We start from the raw sequence: 22393 nt of genomic DNA on the forward strand, positions 1-22393 counted from the left end.
CATGATTTTTTTTGGTGCCGAACGCTCCTATTTGCAAGATTTTTTCTAAAATCCTCTGTAACCTCGCATACAACGTATATCTCGTCTAATTTAACAAAGCATTTGCAATGCAAACATAGACGAGTTTATGCTCCTCCGGATAGATGTTACCGTTGGTACATAATATCCCTTGTTCGTCGGTCAAAAAGTAGCTAAATTGTAAAACTTTTATTGTTGCTAAGTGTTTATTGTTGCTAAGTGTTTATTTTTTATTTATTTACATATTAAATAGGGGAAAAGTTGGCTTCGGCAATACCTTAACCTATTATCGTCAGGGGGGTAAACAACGTCCTTGAGAGCTCAATTTTGGCATGTGGATACATTGTGTTTCAGAGCAACTATTGGTCAAATTTGAGTGCTCTAGGACTTTGTTTACCCCCCTGACGATAATAGGTTAAGGTATTGCCGAAGCCAACTTTTCCCCTCTTACTATTTTGAAGAATTTATAAATAAAAGCTTAGCTAGGATTAAATTAGTTGCATGCACACTCAAGAAACAAATTCAAATTGATAACCTAAGAACACAATTTGTTACACTACACTACACTAAAACCTATACCCTTGGGAAAAACTGCTGCATAGCTAAATGGATTACCCAAGGGGAGGAGGTAACTGTTAAATACGAACATACGTACGCCAAAACTGGATCCAAACGACAACAATCCATAAGCAACAATGGTTTGTAGATGTTTGGAACCAAATACACAAATAGAAAATCAATTAGCATAAACAAGTGAGGCCCACACTGAAAATATAATTTATTTTATACAACGAAATTAATCGTTTATTCTACGAATATATTCTTTGTTATCTGCAACGAAATAAATCCGTGTAATGTATGAAGCTAGTTTCGTTTAAACTGTCACATTTGGTACTGATTTTATTTCGTATTGAGAACGAATACTTCGTAGTATAAATACGAATTATTCGTGTGAAAAACTCCAAGGACTGCAAATAGTACGAAACATTCGTATACCCACAAAAACAATATTCAAACATTGTACAAATACAATACAAAGAGACACGAACATTTTGCCAGAAAATAAAATCATCACTCTGATTGCTTATGATTTTCTATTTGTTTATAATTAAATAAATCTAGATATACATATTCCTACAAAAACTGTTTTTTTTACTTTCACCCTTCGCTTTCTAAATATACGCGTAATTCTGACAATAATCTGACACACATTCTACACCAAGATACAGATTCCTCCGCAGCTGCTGCATCGCCCGTTTCCAGTACGCCTCGGATGAACAAGACACCAATGGTACATCCGCATGGTAGATACCTTTTACTCTTCAAATCTGGGCACGTGGGTATGAAGGCACTATTTTTGCAACATTTATGTACCTCAAATTTTTCTTCACAAGATGTTAGTGTTGATCCTAACAATCAAATCTGAGATTGTTTTAAAACATTTCATCGTGGGATTTTTGAGAAAACGTGTTTTGAAGTTTACAAAGCCGATTATGAAGACGCATATGGATTATGTGCCATACAAAACTATTATGAATTGAAAAAATGCAGTGACATAAGGTTCAAAAGTTGATTGAATTAATCTAAATGGCATTAAAGAAGTTCTCTTTGTAAGTAAAATCCATATTGATTATGACGACTTTGCACAAAATCATTGGTTGGTAGCACAACATCTTATTTAATTTCTCTTTCCTCATAAGAGTAAAAGAAAAAGAAACGATCAGGACAGTCCGCGACAGCCACGTAATCATAGTAGGCATTGGGTTTCGTCTTGTTTCTAGTGTTTTTTTTATAGATTTATCCTGTAGAAAATCTGGAAGAACTAAAAAACCTCATGATGTGCTTCGAAAAAGCGACTCTGTTAAAAAAAGTCATGACACTTTAGAAGCGACGATCGTTGAAAGATTTTTACCGGAGTTCAATAAAGGATATGGCAGGTATCCGGAAGTTTTGTATCCCGTACTCAGTCCTAAGGGGTGGAAATTTTTCTAGGATCTTTAAACATAAATGGAGATGATTGACTCAACGGTGAGATCGAAAATAAATTCTGACAACCATGACGAATTTGTTTGAAAATCGTTTACCCAATAATGTTGACAATACAGGAATGAAACTCACATGAGATTAGCTCCTCTTGCCCAGTGAGTTTAGGTAGCCCTCACCTTGAATTACTACAGAATTGCTAGAGCTTCATTGTACTTCCCATATTTTGTCTAAGGAAACTTTCAGGAAGCTTCAGTGACTTTCTAGTAAATTCTGCGAACTATAGGGATCTGTAATGAATATAAGGAAAGTTCTGCAAACTTTAAAGAAGTTCTTCCAAAGAAGCAGTGAAATTCAGCAACTTTCAGAGAAGTTCATTGAACTTCAGGGAAGCTCTACAAACTTCAGGAAAATTCTTCCAACTTGAAAGGTTTGCTTTGATCTTTAGAGGAGAAGTTCTATAAACTTCAGGAAAATTCTGCGAACTTCAGGGACGTTTTGTGAGCTTCAGGGGAGTTCAATGTCCTCCTGGTAAGTTCAACAAACTTCAAGAGACTGCTGTTAATTATAGCAACAGTGTATGAAATGCTCTGCAAAAAGTTCTTTAAACGTGAGGAAAATTTTGCAAACTTTAGGATGGTATGTGAACAACAGGGAACATTTAATAACATTAGTACTGTGAACTTTATGAAATGTCTGAGAAATTCAGGAAAAAAAATGCCAAACTCAGAGACGTTCATATAACATCCGGAACAATTGAAGAATTTCATCGAGGTTCAACGAAATGAAGGAAAACTTATGAACAGGTATTTGAATTTGATTGTAACTTCTAATAGCTGTCTCATTGGGTCATTGGTGGAACAACTCAAACTCCATGTCTTAGAAAACAGGTATAATAGAGAGATTTCCATGCGATACCTCTTTCACTTTTACGCTTCCTTTGTGAAATGTGATCGAGAGCATGAGCAAAACAATCAATGTTTTTCAATACATTTTTTAATATCATAAATTTTTTCTCAAAAGTGTTTCTTTTTACCTTTTGTTTAATATTTTGATCTTTGAAATCGGCCTAGTGGTTCAAAAGTTATGATTTTTTGAAAAAAGCCATTTTTGAAAAACAATATCGATTTTTTGGGCCACCCTAACGTGAAATGGTCACCCTAATAACAAAATAAATAAAAATTGTGATACAAAACAAAACTACATTTTTACCATAATCTGAGAACCACAATATCGTTTTGCTATGGAATGGCGGAATAATAGTAAATTTAGGGACTTTTGTTTAATTATTTTATTATTAAATTTAAACACTATGAGATCCTGACAAAGCTACGATATCTGACGGTACCGAAGAAGAAATCTTACTGTATTTTCAGCTGAATTTATTTCGATTCGTAACAGTTTTGTATCGTCAATATACCATATACGCCTTCATAAACGGCTAGGTATACTTCAAAATACTTTTTCTCAAAAAACCCAAGATGAACTATTTTAAAACCTTCACAGATTTGATTGTTAGGATCAATTTTAACTTCCTGGGAAGATAAAACTGAGGTACATGAAAGTTGCAAAAAAAAAGTGCCTTCAGACATAGCGTGTGGCGATTCCCATACCGGATTCATCGAAAATGTGTCCTAACCTGTAGTTCAGTGCTGGTGATTCTACTCGATCCGTTCGTGTACCTACAATAAGCACAGACACGGTTTTAAATATCCAGTCTTCGTGCCACCAGAAACACTAAATACAGAAGAATATTGTTATAAATTTTGCACTAATTGAAATATGTTGTGGTTTTTCTAATAACCTTAAGCCGATTATTAAAATTCATTCACTTCAGAATGGTGATTACTCAAACAAAACTATTTTTTCTCAATACTGACAGGAGAAGGACAGAGAATGAAAATCGAACGAAATTTTTGTTTCTTCATGCATAATTTACGAAATTTGGTTCATGCAATGTACGAATGATGCGTAATGTTTGTATAGTACCTCATGACATGCAATACGAATGTTTCGCATAATTAACAAAACAATTGTTCTATCTACGAAATCCATTTTTACGAAATGAGGTTCATAGAACTAACGAAAAAATATTTTCAGTGCAGTGAATGTGTCGTCTTTTTTGTTCTTCAGCTGTTTAAATGGATGACGAACTTGGACGTCACACTCGTATAGCCTTTTAAAAAGCAGGAGAATGAAAGATACGGCAAATTCATTACGTCCTATCTATTTACATATCGTGGATGAATGATCAGTAGGCAGATTTCACAGCACATCCCGCCCCTGGGATTACCACAGGAGACAAAGGACTTCGAAGTAAAAGAAAAGATCAGAAAGGGAGAGACTACTGGTGGTTCTATTAGCTGTTATTGTTATGTTATTTTCCACGTAACACCTCAAGTGAGAAACATCTCGAAACCATATACAAAGTTAATATGACAAGTTGTCCATAGTGAAGCTAAAATCTAATTAAGTGGAAAACTGACTATAATCACAATTTATATTACTAAATTGGAGAAAGTCGAGCCAGGACCCATTATATTCCGGTTGAAGCCGTTCCGTTACCAGTTAGCTAAGGCAGCTGACCCGGAATAAAAGTCCCGTGCGAGGTCCGGAGCCAGCCAAGGGTCCATTGCGACCGCAGGTTCACGGAATAGACCCACAGCACACGTGGCCTCCGTCCGCAGAGGTTAGACCAGGGGTACCGACGGCATCGTATCCAGTCAGCGGATCAACGAACGCAGCCGATCAGATGCTTTTCGGTCGGCATGACCAACCACCGATCGCGAATCCAGGACGTCCCCCCACGGTCTTCGGCACCCACAAACACACATACCATTGCTGTAAGCCAAAAAAAAAATGTGTTTAACCGTAGTTTGCGTTGTGTACCTTTTTATCTGGTGACTGAACTTTTGTTAAGCAGATTCCCTTTATAAAAGCCGATCCTGAGCGCAAAGGGTCCGCAAGCTCGAGCTTCAATTGTGCGCTGCTGAGAAACAGCAGCCGCCTGTTCTCACGAGCAAAAACGATGCGTATTACTACTACAAATTCGGTATAGTGGACCGCACAGAGAAGGAGCGGATAAAGGATGAAGAGGAGGCCAAGCGGCTGGCGCTGCCAAAGGAAAAACTTTCTTCTTCTTTTTTTTATTATTATAGTCACTTTAACGCTCTTGGGTCATTCGTGACTTGTTCGGGGGTGAGATTTGAACTCGTGACTTAGGCGTGAGAAGTATGGATGCTAACGACTACGCCGGGGTTGCTCCCGAAGGAAAAACAATTTGCAGGATCCTCCAAAGAAGAGTAAGAAGAACTCATATACTATGTCTCTCTTGAAACCAAAATAAAATTACAACAATGTGAGCAATGTTGACTGAAAAATCATGCAGCATTTGGATTAGTTTCTTCGCAAGATTCTAGAATTTTAATCAGCATCTGGTATAAAATATAATTTAAAACAGTGTCGGATGTTTATATATCGATAATGCACCCATTCATACCGCTGGAATCATAATGTCATGGTATGCGGAACACGACGAGGACTTTGCACACCTGCCATGGCCAGCACAGTCGCCGGATTTAAATATAATTGAGCCACTTTGGTCGACGTTGTAAGCTCGTATTCGAAGTGTTTTTCCTCCTCCATCGTCGTTGAAAACGCTTGAACATCTTCTGATTCAAGAATGGTACAACATTCCACTAGAAGCCATCCAAAAACTTTATGAATTAATTCCCAGACGAATCCAAGCTGTTATTGAAGCAAATGGTGGTCCAAAATCATATTAGACGGTTCCATTATAACATTTGCTACGACTTTAAATGGCATTCCTAATTTATAAATAATAATTCATGAATCATACATAGCTTTGCAAATACCAAATAGCTTTGGAACCCAGATTAAAAGCGCAACTTTTCAAATAAGAATGGTTTATTCGCACTGTCACTATTGCTTATTTGATATGCAGGAAATGGCACTAACTGATGGTCACTAGAGAGCACAAAAGTGCTGGCGAACATCTCCAGAGCTGACGTCGACAGTCATTTTGTTCATTAAAGAGTTGTTGTTGTACTCATGCTACACCTTACACTAATACAAGAGAGAGACTTTTATTGGTCTACAACCAGAGTTTAAAGACCTAATCTCCCTATCCACTGCTAGTAGTCAATGGTCCATTGCAAGACTTCAGATAGTTCGAGCTGTCGAACGGCATTGTGAAGTGAAAATACAATTTTCCTCTTACATGTTATCCTGGGGCATCTGCTGGTTCCAGAATGAGCTCCCCAATGGCATTGTTTTGTGTAAAAATATGATTGCAGCCTACAACAGGTTCCCCCAGGGCATTCCAGTGACTCCGGAAAGGTCAATGTGGTCAATGATCCACTTCAATCCTATAGGAAGTATATTCATGAAAATCCATGAAGAAAGAGCTGTCGCACGGCATGTTTTTGAGTAAAAACGCAATTGTCCCCTGCTATAGGTTCCTCCGGGGGTATCCAGTGGTTCCGAGAGCGGCCAATGTGGTCAATGATTCACTTTAAGTCTATAGAAAGCATATTCATGAAAATTTATGAAGAAAGAGGTGTCGCATGGCATGTTTTTTTTAGTAAAAACGCAATTGTCCCCTGCTACAGGTTCTCCCGGGGGTATCCAGTGGTTTCAATAGCGGCCAATGTGGTCAATGATCCACTTCAATTCTATAGAAAGCATATTCATGAAAATCGCACGGCATGTTTTCTCTCGGGGGCATTCCAGTGGTTCCGAGAGCGGCCAATGTGGTGAAGAAAGAGCTGTCGCACGGCATGTTTTTGAGTAAAAACGCAATTGGCCCCTACTACAGGTTCCCCCGGGGGTATCCCGTGATTCCGAGAGCTGCCAATGCGGTTCCTGATCCATTTGAAGTTTAATGAATGCCTATTCACGAAAAACTATGAAGAATGAGCAGTCGCAGGGCATGTTTTGGTGTAAAAATGCAATTGTCCTCTGCTCCAGGTTCCCCCCGAGGCATACCGGAGGTCCCGAGAGCCGCCAATGTGGTCACTAATCCATTTAAAGTCTATCGAAAGCCTATACATGAAAAAGCTTGCAGAAAAAGCTGTCGCACGGCATGTATTGGTGTAAAAACGAAACTGTCCCCTGCTACAGGATCCCTCATGGGTATCCGTGATTTCATGAGCGGCCAATGTGGTCAATGATTCATGAAGTTTATGGAAAGCCTATTCATGAAAAAAAAGCCATGAAGAATGAGCTGTCGCACCCCATGGCCATATCTCGGTTGATTATAGGCCGATTTTAGTTCTTGGCATATGATTCGCCTTAGAAATGATTCTTCTTTCGTTGTATTTACTAAACATATATATATTTAAACAGCATCATATATAAAATTTCTCCAAAAATTTACCAAGTTAGACAAGCTCTCCGGAAACCCGGAATATCTCCGGTATCCGGTGACCAGGATTACTTTCGTGGCTACACCGTAGAACAATATTAGTTTTCCAGTCAAATGCTCTTGGAAGATTTAAAATCGGATCATATTTGTCGAAATTACAACACTCCAAAGTTGACCAAAAATTTGCCTATCCTAGTTATTTTGAGTAACCCCTGTAGATCAGCTCAAACCTAAATATTAGAATCTTATACCAGTTTTGGATCAGGAGTGCAGATGCCCTTATAGAGATTGTTTGAGTTCACTAAGTTCAACTAAGGTCAAGGTCGAACTTTAGTGCTACCTTACTTCACTGAAATTGTTAAGAGGTATCTATTTTTAAACATTGGAATACTTTCCACCTAATTTCCGGAGATCTTCGAGATTAGGGCGTAATTGCTTTTGTAAAATAACACTTCATTTGACGATTTCTCGCGAATTAAAGCTCAATCTAAAAAAACTAAAAACACAAACAGGTAGATGAATGGTTCCTTTATCATTTGGAACAGTTTGTTCAAGAGATTGTTCTTTACGCCCAAATCTTAAAGTTCTCCGGATTTAAGACAAATCATGGGGCTTCCTAACCTCCCTCTCTCCCACACACGACATAGCCATCAGCGCTATGAAGCAGAAATACTACTGTAACCCGTGTGTAAACTTGCTAAACATTACAATCGAGGTCAGCGCATAATTTATCGTCGGTAAATAGTTGCCCAGGGATGTTTTAAAATTGCCTGATTCAAAGCCCCCTTCCGGCTGCTGGTATGGGTATGGGAACCGCTTGTATGGTATATCGAGTTTGGAACAGCTGTTGTTGTGCTGAAAATTTAATCACGCTAGGATATTGTTTTCAAAATGTGCGATCCCAAAAAACGCTAGGAAATTTTCTGTAAAGTTACTAATGAAAATATAACATAAATTAATAACGCCTTAGTGCCTATAGCAGCTCATCTATAAATACGCTTAACAACACATGGTTGGAAACATCCTCATAGAAGCCAGCTATATTTAATCAAGCTCCGATTTACGACTGCATAATTAATTTCCTCAATCGCTTGCAAACCGTGTGCAAACGGGTTGAGTGGAGTGGGAGTTTGGAGATAAAAAAGACTCTGATGTTCGTCACCACCGATTTAATAATTCACCTTATAAATAAATTATCCCGCCATGGCGCTGCTCGGAACGCCTGTTGGTTGTTGGCTTGGCTTCCGGTGTGGGGGGCAGCAACAGTTTGCACAACCATGTGGTCGCATTTTATATCTAATAAAAACCTCGACGCAGAAACTCAATAATCGGATCCATAACTTTTCGGAGCCGGTCTCCATTTGTCAGCTTGTACAGTCAGATGACGATGCGCGTTCCCTTTTTCGAAGGGCCTTGGCATTAGGATCAACACATCGTATCCCTGTGATAAGCCAAGCGGATAAATTGGAAGGATGTGAAAATCCTCAGTTGGGTTTCGCCGTCATCTTGTCGTTTTTGCTGCTGCTGCTTTTGGCATCATCAACGACTTTTTTTTTTTTGAGGGTTGGAAAAATGTGGATCCATTGTCTGGAAAACTCATGGATCTGACGGCTTTTAAGTTTCATGGATCCGTAACTTAACGTTCTTGGTATTTTCGGAAACCCGAAAGAGATGAGAAAGCATTTTCCGTTGTGGAAAATTTCCCTTTCAAGCAAAGTTATACGGTTTATGTAAAAAAAACTATGTTCTCTGTATGCCGTATGGAATAGACATTAGGGTGATTCAAAATATCGTTTTTGCTCCACCAGGCTCAGTCGCATGGCTGGTAACAATAAAGCTGTCAAAAATAGTGATTTTAGTGACCATTTTGAAGAAATATTGTGTATTGAGGTCTCATTAACGAGTTAAGTCTACGTTAGCTATATGTTTTGTATTACTTCTGTGTGAAGTCAACAAGTGGTAATTTTTATACGATAGATGAGGAGATGAAAGTATAGAGTTGATAGTTCGGTTAAAGTACGGCAATGTGAAAATTTTATATAGAGAGTAGAAAGTGACAACTTTTTAGGAAGGTACAAATCAGTTTGATCAGTTAAGGGGTTACGCCACCCTAGGATTTTCAAAAAATCGTTTTTTTTTACATAAAGAGGTACTCTGAAGTATCAAGAATAAGGGACAATTAGTTCCATTTCGAACAAATTAAAATTCCGAAAGTTATAAGCGAAATTACAAAACTTTGCATCACGCACTTGAACGGTTCGGGCCGCGTTTTTTTTTTCGATACAACATTTCTCTCCGCGGCCCACACGATAGCATCTGCAATTTTGACTCAATTTGATCTAGACTTTGACGATTGCATTCTCTGATTAATTATCTAGAGAAGTACATACAAACGTTTCAATTGATCAAAAAATGCAATTTTTTTTTTTCCTTTGGTTTGTTTTTTCCGTCGATCTTGTTTTCCGTGCTGAGCACCAATGCTACCGACGTGCCAGGAAGGCAGCTCCCACACCTGGACCCTACCTATCGACTCATCAACTCATGAACCGGGGACCAACGGCAATTGTGGTAAACAATTTTAGAAACGAATTTCAGGCGAAAAAACTTATTTTTTGCAAAAACAAGTCCCATTTGCGTAAAATTCAAATTTTTTTCATCTCCGTATGTACTTCTCTAGGTATTCTTATATAAAATAAGAAAAACCACTCGTTTTTGTTCTAGGTTCATATTTACGACGAAGAAAGTGTGGGCCGCGTAACACTACACGGGAAGCAGTGCCAGGAACTCGCAGTGCTGCCAACTGCCACACATGGTTTCCCCTTATGAAAAAATACTGTAAGCACCCCTAATTATGTGTACTATAAGCCCATATAAGTTAATTTAGTATGTGACTTATTTAATAACAAAAAAAAAATTAATGAAGTTGGTGCATTTTTCTGTATTCTAGGGTGGCGTAACCCCTTAAGTTAAGTATCTTTTCTTCAAAATTGGTTTTTTAAAACCATTAATGGGTACTTTCAAGTCAGCGGGTGTGCAAGATGCAGTATTGCCCAGAAAGCAGTTAATTAATCATATCAAAAAGCTATCGGCATCGAAATCAATTAATAACTAATAACCTTGAAATCAAATAAAAAATTGCTATTGAGTAAAGTTTTTTTTTTCTTTATTTAGGAGATTTTCAGCCGTAGGCTGGTTCATCTACGAAAGCCCCTGAAGGGGACTCCCTTAGTAACGTAGTTTAGATTTTTTCGGTGAACCCTGAGGGGGTTCTCCTGGGTATAGATGTGCTTAGGGTGTTCCCTTGGTACATAGTGGTTTTTACAGAGTTTGTTAACGTTTGTGTTTCGTGGTTGTTCAGCGTGATTGGCGGTTCATAAAAGGGATGGCAGTGGTCGTTGTAAAGGGTAATCAGATAATCGTTGTGTGGTATCCAGTCTAGAGTCAATCGGGTCCGTGTTCGGTGCGTTGTTATTTTGTATAGGGGGTCGGTGATTAAATTTTATCGAACAATCCAGCATCTTTAAGAAAGGTTATTAGAGCAGCTTCCGTGGATGGGTCGTTAGACAGGGCATTGCGTATGTTGTCCGGGATTCCGTTGTGGACCCGGATGTTCTGGAAGCAGGGGCAGTTAACGATCAGGTGTTCGACAGTCATTATAATGTTGCAGGTGTCGCAACACTTCTGAAAAGATGTAGCGCTGCCCATATTATGGGTTACTCGGGTGTGTCCAGATCGGAGCCGAGATAGGACCTGTTGTTCCCGTCGACTCGTAGTGTCCTTCCATTTGAAGATGTCGTCCTTTATTTTCCTTAAGAAAGGTCCCCTTTTTGTAACCCACTCTTGGTACCAGGCGTCTCGAAGGGTTGTTTTCACCCATGTTTTTATGTCTGAACTGGGAACAGATGTGGTAGTCATCCGGCCGGTGCGCCCAGTGGCGGCGAGATGGTCTGCTTCGCAGTTTCCGCGTATACCACAATGGCCAGGTACCCAGACAAATGAGGTGTTCGGTGGTGCGGTCTTTTGTATGCCTTGGATCCAGGGATGTTTTGATGTTGCTGAATTCAAGGCTCATAAAACGCTGGCAGAATCTGTTAGAACGCAAATGGGTTTATCGGAGGGCGTAGTGATGGCTAGATAGATGACCGCGGCCTCCACCGAGAAGACGGAGCATTGATCGGGAAGTCGAAAGAATAAACTGTTGAACGTATCTGCTACTCCGTATCCTACTTTGCCCGCAGCCTTGAAGCCGTCCGTGAAGCGGTGTTGAAACTTGGCATACTTAGTTCTGAGTAACTTCGCTAGGTGGCTGTGCATAGCGTGAGAGTTGTTCCCTGCCTTAAAGTGCTTGGCACTCGTAAGGTCAACATGTAGGGTTGGCTCTGTCCATCCTCTGGCTCCGATCCAGTGTAACCTGGACATGGGTGGGAGCTTCTGATGGACCAGGCTTCATAGGGCTCTATTCCCCCCTCTGTGAGGAGAAAGACCTCGTGGTTCCCAGTGGTCTTTTCTAGGTAACTGGATGTTCTGCAGCTCAGCGTTTCGGCGATTTGATATTGGAACGGCAGTACACCAAGTTCAACGCATGCCGATTCAGTGGGTGTAGAGGGCAGAAGACCTGCGACGATCCGGATGGCCTTGTTGTAGGTTGGGGCTAGACGCGTGGTTAGAGAGTCTTTGGAGAGGCAGGTTAGTTCAATCCCATAAAATAGTCTACTGTTTACGGTGGCCTTGGCTACCTTTAGTATGATCTCTCTGTTGCTGCTGTGGTGTGGTTTTGAGAGTGTTCGCAGGAGGTTTAGTTGCGTACGGCAATTGGCTTTAGTGTCAGTAAAGTGTGCGTTGAACATCAGCTCTCGGTCCAGGCGCACTCCGAGAACCTGGATGGTCTTTTTGTTGGGTATCGGAATGTTGTTCGCTAAGATGTTCGTTGGTAGCGGCCGATGGCGGGAGCGGCATAGATGGGAAACCACGCTCTTTTCTGGGGACAGTACGAAGCCGGCCTTGGAGGCCCATCTTGAGATGGCTGATACAGCAGCTTGCAATTTTCTTCGCAATGCTTTGAGGGTGCGTCCGATAGCCAGCAGAACGATGTCGTCTGCATACACAAAGATGAATATTTCTTTTGGAAGGTCACTAAAGACACCATTCATTGCAACCAAGAAGATGGTGACGGCAATGACGGAGCCCTGTGGGACTCCAGTCTCTTCCGCTCGGGGTGAGGAGCGGTGGTTTCCAATCAGAACCTGAAAAGTTCTACAACAAAGGAAGTTTTTAACGAAGTGAAGGATAGGCCACTTAGACCCCAGTCAACCAATTGTTTTATGACCTGAGGGGTCCATGTGCGGTTATATGCCTTGGATAGATCCAAGGCCGCTATGTTGATGTGGAGTTCCTCGCCCATCGCTTCCTGAAGTACGTCTCCCAGGCCGGTAAAGTACGTTCCGGTTCCGTGGCCGGGTCTGAACGCATGCTGTCGGTGGTCGAGATGGTTGTTGTCCTCAAGAAACCGTATTAGCCGGCGATTGACCATCCGTTCCATGACTTTGCTGGTACAGCACGTCAGTGAAATCGGACGGAAATTTTCCGGTGTTGAAGCAGCTTGTCCCTGCTTTGGGATGGGGACTACTAGGCTGTGAGTCCATTCTTTAGGCAGGGTGTTGTCCGACCAAATTTTGTTTATTAGATTTAGCAGTTCGATTTTGGTGTTGGGTGGGAGGTGTTGCAGCATGGGATATCCTATGTCGTCTGGACCAGCAGATTTACTTTTGCTACGGGATAATGCTAGATTAAGTTTTTCGAACCGAAAGGGAGCGTTTATATTTGTTGGCATTGGGTCCTCCGCGATGACAATTTCACGAATACTCTGTGTGGACGCGTGGTTTTTTGTATGAACGCCGTGTCGTAACGATTAATGGCCGAAAGTGAAGCGAAGTATTCTGCTAATTCGTTGGCGATGGTTTGCGGGTCTCGTGTGAGCCCACTTGGGAGACGAAGGGCCATCCCTCTGGCCTTTCTCTTTCCTTTGAGGGCGTTGACTCGGCTCCACAGCTCTGACACCGCTTGGTTGGGGTTGATCCCCTCCAAAAATTCATCCCAGCTACTTTTCTTAGCATCCCTGATGATTTGCCGGCATTCATTTCGCTTGGAGCGGTAAAGCTCGATAGCTCGTTCCTTGTCTGGGTGATTCATGGGTAGGCGTTTGGCTGCACGAAGAGCTTTTCTTCTCGCTTTAATGGCAGACTTTGCTTCTGGACACCACCAGTGTAAGGGTTTCCGGCCGGGGTTTGAACTGGTCTTTGGAATGGAGATTTTTGCGGCCTCAGAAATGATCTCCATGAGTTCTTCAATGCTTGCCACTGGATGGTCGATGTGTACCTGAGTCACGGTATCGTTGAAGAGTTTCCAGTTAGCTTGATATTGAGTAAAGTTGTACCTATTAAAATTTCTCATCAGAAAAGATAGCTATCATTATGACGAAGGGCATACAAACTTCAAAGGGCTAGTGCAGTATGAGTTCGCATCTAAATTACCTCGAATTTTGAGAGAATTCAAGATAGAGCTGGAATTAGGGCGTAACAGCTTTTGTAAACAATGGCTTCTTTCGATAATTTCTAGAAAGTTAAGGCTCGCCAACGCAAATCAACAACACCATCGGGTAGAGGAAGACTTCCCCTACTGGACGGTTATGTTGGTTTGAGTGTGTGTGCCTTGAGTTCTTAGAAATCGTCGATTAAAGTCATTGTTTACAAAAGCTGTTACGCCCTAATTCCAGCTCTATCTAGAATTATCAGGACCAAATTTGGAATCGATTTAGCTTGGTGGATCAAAATAGATATTTTGAACCACCCTGATAGACATAGATTGAAATACCCAATTAACCAACAAGCCCGCTAATTCAATTTTTGTAATATAAGGCTGATACACGGCTAACATAGGGCATACTGAGCTTTATATTGCAAAAAGGTGAATTAGCGGGCTTGTTGGTTACTTGGATATCTTGGACAAATTTGTAGGTAGTCTGAGCCCTAGATTATTGCATTAATGATGTGGATATCCCTTCGATACGGTATGGGAAACAAATCAGGATTAAATACTATGAGAGTATTAAAATCTTCGACTATTAAGAACTATTTTCAAGCAAGTGTCCTTCATACTGAATTTTGAGGATAAGAAGAGTTGTTAGTAGGCATTTTACTTACAAGAGATGCAGATAACTCTACGGCCTCTCAACGATATAATGAATGCTTTTTTGCAGGGTTTGAAAGACACCATTGGCAAATTATCAAAAGAGTTTTTTTTTCTCAATTGGACGGGCCTGGAGTTGATTCACGGTTTCCTGATTATTTGGGTCAAACAAAAATATAGAACATTTAATTTTGTCCCCTGCGGTTCCCGTCTATTTCATCCACACCAACCACAATACTGCTGGATGACGTGATTGTCTATCCCAGTGGTTTTCAACGGGGGGGGGGGGGGGGGGATTTGGCCATCCTAGGGGGAATTATAAGTGAAAATAAATAAATTGTACCATAATATTTCCGTCGAGATGTTGGCTAAAATCAAGATCAGAAAAACAAAATCAGCTATCTTTCAAGATCAATATCCCCTAAAATCACAGAAACCAATATCACAAGCCATTATCACAACTGAAATCACCCGTAATTTTCGGCCAATACAAGCTGTGATTTTCGATTCATAAAATGAACCAGCATCAATATCAACCAAGATCAAAATCATCGAAAATCATAGGATTAGAAGATATATTAAGATCTAGATTCTGGGACGTAGGTACGTAGGCTGGTAAACGGCTGGACAATGCGTACCATTGATACTTCGCGTATCTGCAGGTATAAAATAGAACCCATTAGCGGTCCTTAGCCTCTTGTCCAGTAGCTCCTATCCCTACCTCCCTGCGGTGCCGGATGGGGTACGATTAACCATAGGGAAGATCAGGTAACCAACCCCAGTGGGACCTTGGTCTTATGCTGACAGGGAAGGGGGGGGGGGACTTCTCTCTCTCCGGAGAGTGCAGCCTTCGAGCGTCTGTTCACTATGGAGGTGCGGCTCAAAACGGCGTCTGTTGTCCATGTTAGGAGCGGCTGATCAACGTCCTGGTGCCAGCTTGGGACTCTAAACAGTGCTGTGCACGAAGGTCCCCCGGCTAGACAATGGGGGTTGGTGCAGGCCCTACAAGCCAGCCGTTAAAAATAAAAGTACAGGAAGCAAGCAATGTAAATACGGACCGGAACAATCGGCGTAGACCCAAGCAACGAAAACGGACTAACGATTGGAAACTCGGAACATGGAACAGCAAGTCTATCAATTTCTTGGGAAGTACCCGTATGCTTTCCGATTTATTGAGGGTCCGCAAGTTCGACATCGTAGCGCTGCAGAAGGTTTGCTGGAAGGGATCGTCGGTACATACGTATATGGATGGTTATACCATCTACCAGAGCTGCGGCAATACACATGAGCTGGGTACAGCTTTCATCGTAATGGGCGAAATGCAAAAGCGCGTGATTGGGTGGTGGCCAATCGATAGCAGAATATGCAAGTTAAGGATCAAAGGTCGTTTCTTCAATGTCAGCATAATCAACGTGCACAGCCCTTATATTAGGAAAGTTATAGGAAAGTTCAGCGCTCACCAGCTAACGAACGCCAACGGCCTTAGACTCATCGATTTCGCCGCCTCTAAGAACATGGCCATACGTAGTACCTACTTCCAGCATAGCCTCCCATATCGGTACACCTGGAGATCACCGCAGCAGACAGAATCGCAAATCAACCACGTTTTGATCGACGGAAGGCACTACTCGGACATTATCGACGTCAGGACCTATCGCGGAGCAAATATCGATTCGGACCTCTACCTTCTAATGGTCAAGGTGCGCCAAAAACTTTCCGTTGCCAACAACATTCGATACCGATGCCCGCCACGGTACAATCTGGAGCGACTGAAGCTGCCCGAAGTCGCAACTGAGTACGTGCAATGCCTCGACGCAGCGTTACCTAATGAGGGAGAGCTCACCGAAGCCCCTCTTGAGGACTGCTGGAGCAACGTGAAAGCAGCCATTAACAATCGACGGGAATTAGTTTGAGGTGGTGGATGAATTTGTGTACCTCGAATCATTGGTGTCGTCGGATAACAACTGCAGCAGAGAAATTCGTCGGCGTATTATTGACGGAAGTCGTGCTTACTACGGACTCCACAAGACTCTGAGGTCGGGTAAACTTCACCTCCATACTAAATGCACCATGTACAAGACGCAGATAAGACCGGTAGTTCTCTACGGGCACGAGATGTGGACGGTGCTCGAGGAGGACCTGCAAGCACTGCGTGTTTTCGAACGACGAGTGCTTAGGACCATCTTTGGCGGGGTATGTGAGAACGGTGTATGGAGGCGAAGGATAAACCACGAGCTGGCGCAACTCTATGGCGAACCCTGTATCCAGAAAGTTGCGAAAGCTGGACGGGTACGATGGGCGGGACACGTTTTAAGAATGCCGGACAACAATCCCGCAAAAATGGTGTTTGCCTCAAATCCGGCTGGTACAAGACGAAGAGGAGCACAGCGAGCAAGGTGGTTAGATCAAGTGGAGCAGGATCTTGGAAGTGTGGGACGGTCAAGAAATTGGACACAAGCAGTCACGGACCAAGTGAATTGGCGTAACATTGTGATGCAGGTGCAATCCTGAGGGATGTCGGACCAGGATAAGTAAGTACATAAGTAAGTAAAGTAATTCTTGGACGTATATGTATCTAAACACATGCAATAGAGTATCTACGAATGGGCTCGATAAGTAGAAGTGGAAAATTGGCATCAGCCACCATTTTGGAATCCAAGATGGCGGACCAAAATTCAGTATGGAGGCCTCCGGATAGCGAATATAGATGTATGCAATGTATCTATAGAATGCGCTCGACGATTAGAAGTGGAAAATTGATATTCACCGTTATTTTGGAATTCAAGATGGCGAACCACAATCTAATATGGTGGCCTCCGGACAGCGAATATGCTTCTAAGCCCATGCAATATGGGTATCTACTGAATAGACTGTGAAATCTATGGAAAAAGAAAAAGATTTTTTTTTATAGGCCACCATATTGAATTTTGGTCCTCCATCTTGGATTCCTTGGCGACTGATTCTGACTATCCACTTCTACTCATCGAGTCAATTCCATAGATAGGGTTTAGATGCATATACGCTGTTCGGAGGCCACCATATTAGATTTTGGTCTACCATCTTGGATTCCAAAATGGCGAGGGATGTCGATTTCCCACTGCTACTCATCGAGCACAATCCAAGAGGCCGCCATATTGGATTTTGGTCCGCCATATTTTATTACAAAATGGTGGCGGATGTCGATTTTCCACTTCTACTCATCGAACCCATTCCATAGATACTGATATTTCATGGGTTTAGATGCATATAAGCTGTCCAGAGGTCGCCATATTGGATTTTGGTCCGCTATCTTGGATTCCAAAATGGTGGTGGATATCGATTTCTTACTTTAACTGTAATGCCAAGGTATTGATTTTCCGTTTGTTGATTTTGTTACCTCAAAATCAGCTAAGGTCAAAATCAGCTAAGGTCAAAATCAGCCTTGAATATCTGTTTTGTGCTACTCTCAAGCTCAGCAGTGATTTTCGGCCATTCCTGACATTGGATTTTTCCCATCACTGCTCCAGAATGTATGGAGCGAGACAGATAGATTAAGATAGCATATAGACTTCTTCGTGGAAAGTCGGTGTCTACTTTTTATATGAATTGATGCTCCCCGCGATAGGAACGGTCATGTACGATGTTTTGATTACTTTGAGCTTTCGCGAAGCATCGAATTAAGCCAGCGCGCATCGCAGATATATATGCTATGAACCATGCCTGAACACTATGGATTTGAATTGTGACACACTTGGATTCTATGTGTCTCATATGGTGATATCAATAGCTTTGCACACCATAGTTCAATATTCTACAATATTCTACTTTATCGACTTCTACTTTACCGACTCTAAAAATTGAAACGACAAATATATAATCAAAACTGCCAGAGGCCAGAGCTTTCACAAATCTTTTTAATGGGTCTGATTTGGGATTCGATCATGGACTGTTGGGGTGTGCTGCTGCCGGAGTCTACGTTCTATCTCACTGTGCCAGGGTTGTTCTCATATATGAGGCGAGTTAATAGGATAAAGTCACAACTCTTGTTTTCGATGTTTACCTTTCTGAGCAAGCAATTCACATCATATTGAAATGAAAAACACTTTAAATCCATCTGTTTTGAACAGTAGCGTGATTCAATGTGCAATACACTTGAATAGAAAGTGAAAATTTTTCAACATTTCAAAGTTTGAAACACTCTTAATTAACGTGTATAACACATCGAACCAAGGTGAAATACACTTAAAGTAAATGTGATTCTGCATTTAAAAAATCAAGTGTTTAAACACTTCGATCAAACGTGTGAAATTTTTTGAGTGTGTATTTTCTCCTATTATTGGTTTATTTCCTAGTAGGATTGATGATGGAATTTGAGGCCTTTACACCCTAATATTGTAGAATTAGCCATGCGAGTGCTGCTACCGTTCGTGTCAACTAATTTGTGTGAATTTGGAGTTTCCACAATATAGCAGATCAAAATGAAATACGTGAAATAGGCGCTAATTATCTAAGTTTTTTTTTAACAATGGTGAGCAATTTTTGGAAAGGGGTGCGCGGAATGGAAAAGTTTGAAAATCACTGGTCTATCCTTTAGTGTTTCCCTCTTGGTCAACGTTAGTAAAGGCATTTCCAAAAGAAACAAAAAAAAAAGAACAGTAAGCTGCCAACAACATTCTGACTCCCATATCCTAGGAAGGAAGCCGCCGCCAATTTACTGCCCAGCAGGGAGGGAACAATATTTCATGCAAGAGTTTTCCGAAACCCAGCATGGGAGTACAACATTTTGCGGTCAAGCTCGTCTTCTTCTACGGAGACGACGATGTTGGTTCGGCTTTTGATGTAGGACGAAGCGTCCTCTATAGGGGAAAAACATCCCAGAATGCACCCCGGGGCAAAACGCCCGATGGGATTTTTCATAGCATTCCCGTTTTTAATTCATAAATTTGACAAGCCATAGTGCTAAACTAGCATTTCGGCGCACAAAATCCCAGAATTAAGAGTGGAATAGCTATGAACAATCAAATCGGGCGTTTTGCCCGGAGTGCATTTGTCCCCTGCAACTTTTTGCCGGCTGCAGTGTTATCTATTCATATATAGAGAACGTATCCTATTTTCTTCTGCCGCCCGAAGGATTCACTGCTATTGCTGTCGGGTTGGGTTGGGTTTGGTCGGAACGCTTTTTTCTTATTTTCTTCGAATCCATGTTTCATCTTAAATATGCACGCAGTAAAATCTTGCTCCACACCAACCAGCAAGTGGCAATTCGACCCGGCCTGGTGTGAACTTGCACAAACTGGAGGCAAAGGATACGGGGGATGAGCTCAAAAGATGATGCAATACGATTTACGAGCCGCAGCAGAATGTTCCACATATTCGTAACGATGCGATGGTTTCTGGGCGACCATACGTGGGTTTTACGAGTGGAAAAGTTTGTGAGTTCTGTTGCTGCTTGGTTTTTGTCTGGCATTTTATAGTCATGACCGTAAAGGGTTATCGGATGTATCAGTGCGTGAAACGAAGCTATTTTCGATCTCGTCAGTAAGCTTGGGGACTGAAACAAGCTTCGTTGTCCTTATCTTATACCCCATATTTGCAGCTGCCATATGTCTCTTTACCTCACGAAATTACCGCATGCCAATTGTATTCGAAGGTAAACACTATTTTGGCTGCCGCACTGTCTACCAGCGATCGTGAGAGCTCTAAATCCTTACTATTAAAAGATGGAGGCGTTCACGTTGCTCCAATGGATGGAGGATGATTGTTCCAGAATTTCTCATGACTTAGAAGAAATGGCGCTAATGTTGGCCTAAGATTGGGCCCATCGCTAAAAATCTGCTATTTATCAATTTTACCTAGTTGACCTCGTCATAAGGACGGTACTAATGGATATTTTTGGTCGCTATTGAAAATTAAGTCGATTGCTTAATTTATGTATGGGCCCAAATTAGAGGCATTTAAGCCAACATTAGATCCATTTCCCTTACTTTTTTAACTTTTTATTTGTTGCAAATTCAAAATAAATTACATTACAGCTACTACAGTTACTTCCCAGCCTTAATTGTTACGATATATATCTAAGTGTTTCGACATTTTTGCTGCCTTAGCAATTCAGTATTTTAAACAGGTTTTGTATGCCTGCACGTCAGTATAACAATTGTTATCTTAAAACAAAAAAAAAACTAAAACTAAATCTAAATATGAAGGGAATTAATAGTTGAAAGTGAGGATTGCAACGATTTTTGCCTGAGATTATTATTAATTTTGTTGGACATTTGTTCTAAAGTCTCTACATTCGAAATTCTATGTACCTCGGTAGTATTTTAGCAGGGCAACTTCAAAATCATTTTCAGAACTTTGTTCTGAATCCTTTAAAGTGCTTTTTTCCTGGTAGTGCAATAACTAGACCATATTGGCACAGCGTAAAGCATGGCCGGTCTAAAAACTTGTTTAAATATTAGAAGTTTATTCGTCAGGCAAAGTTGGGATTTCCTGTTTATAAGAGGATACAAACATTTTATATATTTGTTACATTTGGCTTGAATGCCCTCAATGTGATCTTTAAAAGTTAATTTTCTGTCAAGTACTAACCCAAGTTATTTCACATGGTTTGACCAGGAAGTTGGAACTCCTTTCATAGTGACTATGTGACTACTAGTGGGTTTCAAAAAGGCAGCTCTATGCTTATGCGGAAATATTATAATTGAGTTTTGGAAGCATTGGGAGAAATCTTCCATTTTTTTTGTAAATAAGAAGAGAATATATCTAAACTTTTCTGTAGTCTGCTGCAAATAACACGAAGGAAATGCCTGTGTCATCAGTGAACAAAGACTTGTGGCAACCCTGAGGCAAATCAGGGAAGTCCGAAGTAATATAGGTCCAAGAATGCTACCCTGAGGAACTCCAGCTCTAACATATAGTCGTTAAGATTTGGAATTTTGATAATATACCTGCAGAGTTCTTTTACTCATACAGCCATTCCATAGCAAAATAATATGGTGGTTCTAAAAATTTAGTAAAAATTGGTAATTTTGTTCCTTATCGAAAAATATTAGACTCGTATTTATTTTTATTTTGTCATTGGGTGACCATTTCCATGTGGTTGTCAAAAAAATCGATTTTTTTTCAAAAATTATTTTTGAAAACAAAAACTGTGTGACAACCAAAAACAAAAATAAGGACCAAATTTTTTTTTCTAGATAATTTCAAAAACGATATTGTCACGGGTAACAAAGGTTCTATACACCTGCCCGGGGGATCAATATGGGTTTTTCACGGAGATAAACGCGATTAAAGATTTCGAAAAGCCAAACACCCCTAACGTTAAGATTTCAGGACTTATTAACCTTTCATTACTCGTGCCAACTTTTGTAACACGAGCGAGTACTTTGTACAACACATGTGGGTTTGCCGATCATCCTAGGAATATCTCGTGATCCTGTTCATATACACGAAACGAAAATGAATTAGTTTATTCACGTGTTTCACTCATACATTCTAGCCGGCTTAGGTGGTGTAGTGGTAAGCGTGACTGCTTTTTCACTTCTATGGGTCTGGGTTCAATCCCAGCCGAGGGAAGTAAAGCCATTGGTCCCGGCCCATGTGTGTTTGAATGGATGCGATATCCTACGCAGGTGTGGAAGCTGCCTTCCATTTCATTTTGACACATGACCTTCATTAACGTTTTGCAAGGCGTCTGCTTACTAGTTGACTTATATGTTTTATGAATTATCAGCAATAAAAATTTGCCGAAAGGTATAGAGGGATTTCTATCCGTATAGAAGGTTACAGTCTTTGGTAAAGTTGTTCGGTAGGGTTAAGGCCTTTTGGTTGTTGAACAGAATT

This window comes from Ochlerotatus camptorhynchus, unplaced genomic scaffold (genome assembly GCF_037179485.1).
Source record: "Ochlerotatus camptorhynchus isolate MF236.1 unplaced genomic scaffold, CSIRO-AGI_Acam_v1.1 ptg000213l, whole genome shotgun sequence".
In the NCBI taxonomy this organism is placed as follows: domain Eukaryota; kingdom Metazoa; phylum Arthropoda; class Insecta; order Diptera; family Culicidae; genus Ochlerotatus; species Ochlerotatus camptorhynchus.